The 1,893-nt window shown below is 31.8% G+C and overlaps 1 long non-coding RNA gene across 1 annotated transcript; it reads right to left on the reverse strand.

Annotated features, from left to right (window-relative positions):
• Positions 1-350: 350 nt before the first annotated feature.
• Positions 351-1,341, reverse strand: LOC138913106 (uncharacterized). The gene is made up of 3 exons (XR_011418694.1): positions 1,263-1,341; positions 969-1,044; positions 351-525 (listed from the first exon to the last, which is right to left on the reverse strand). It is a non-coding gene; the product is annotated as an uncharacterized lncRNA (long non-coding RNA).
• Positions 1,342-1,893: the final 552 nt, after the last annotated feature.

The raw sequence follows: 1,893 nt of genomic DNA on the forward strand, positions 1-1,893 counted from the left end.
GGCACCATTAAAACAAGAAAAAATATTTCTTGTTTTAAGAATTTAAATTTCTTAAAACAAGAAAGGGTTTTTTAGAAAGCCACCATAAAAACAAGAAAAAATATTTCTTAAAACAAGAAAGGCGATTCTTGTTTCAAAGGTGGTTTGTTTCTTGTTTCAAGAAATTAAATTTCTTAAAACAAGAAAGGGTTTTTTAGAAAGGCACCTTTTAAACAAGAAAAATTCTTTCTTGTTTAAATTTCCTTTCAAGAAATTTTATTTCTTGATTTAAGAAATAATATTTCTTGATTTAAGAAATAATATTTCTTGAAAGGAAGTTTTATATTAACACTGAAACCCTAAAAATAAAATGTAACTTGGTTTTTTCTTTTGCATATTATATTTATTTACATTTAAAACATTTAACACTTAACATTTAAACATTTTTAAATAACACATTTTTGACTCAAGAAAACATTATTATTACCCAAGGTCTGTTGAACTTCATATGACCTAAGGTGATCCATTTTCTTCGCCTTTCCTCATCTATAAAAAAAGAGTTATTGGGATATCAATGATTTGTTTTTAGATAAACAACTTTTTTGAAATAATGTAATGTTAATAATAGCCAAAATACAAACACGTTGGACTGACGACCGAGAGAGAGGAGCAAGACAGGTAGAAAATGAAGGGTTGAAAATCGAATTTCAGAGAGAGAGAGGCACGGGAGAGACACGTACATACATACATATATATTTACATACAGTCCTTTGCGCGAAGGGAGACCGAATGTAAGCAGGGAAGATCGTGTCAGTTTTAAGAAGGTGAAGAGAGAAACGTCGCGACGCGTAGGTCAAGCGAGCGAGAGAGAGAGGAGCAGAATATGAAAGGGTTGAAAATCGGGTTTCAGATCGGGTGAGCCGCGTACATGCATAGATATTTACATGCATACATAAGTATGTCAAACAAATACAACATATTTTTCTTACCTTAGAAGGTTTTAAAACAAAATTACAGCTTCGACAAACAAATTATTTGGCTGATGCAACTGCAGGTATTTTCACTCTGAAAAATAAATAAAATGCGAGTAATAAGATAAAGTTATTATAGAACTGTACACCCACAAATTTATGTACAAATGTATGTATGTACGTAGCTCTTAGCTAAAAAACAATTCACCTAAATTGGTATACGCTTGGTAAAGAGATTTGAAATGTATCCTTTAATTACATACATACAATTGTACGCCCGCTATACAAAAAATTATATACATATTTACATACCTTTGAATATTCGGAAAAAGGCTTCACCTCTTATCCGCTTGAAAATCACGTCCATCACTCACGAATTTTTTTCACAACTGACGCTCGGGGGATCAGAGAAGTCGGTAGCCAGGTAGTAGTCGGGCCGAGTAGGCCCTTCGTCCCACTTCGTTTTTCTTGTCGTTAACATTCGGCAGCCGAAGGAAGTCAATGGCAACTTTCCTATATTCTAGGGTCATTTCATTCATATATTCAAAGGTGATTTTGTCCTTAAATACGTACAAAAATGTTTTGGCTGCGACGGCAAAACAAACATATGAGATTTTCATTTTTCTATTTTTAAGAAAAATTCTTTCTTGAATTTTTTCCATCAAGAAAGGTTTTCTGTATTCAAAGGACAATTTTCTAATAACAAGAAATTTTTTTTCTATTTTCAAAGGTAGGCCGATTCAATGGCGAGATTTCCAAAATTTAGAAATTAATTTTTATGAGTGTATCCAAATATTATTACACCAGTTAGTCGTTGAGTAAAAAAGTAACAAGTGTAACATAATATGTAGCAACGGACTATACAATTTATTCCAATTTGCAAAACTTAAATCTGTTTTAAAATCTCTTTAGATTCGTATTTGGCCAAAGGGAAAAATGTTGT

Source organism: Drosophila takahashii, chromosome 3L, assembly GCF_030179915.1.
Source record: "Drosophila takahashii strain IR98-3 E-12201 chromosome 3L, DtakHiC1v2, whole genome shotgun sequence".
Classification (NCBI taxonomy): Eukaryota; Metazoa; Arthropoda; class Insecta; order Diptera; family Drosophilidae; genus Drosophila; species Drosophila takahashii.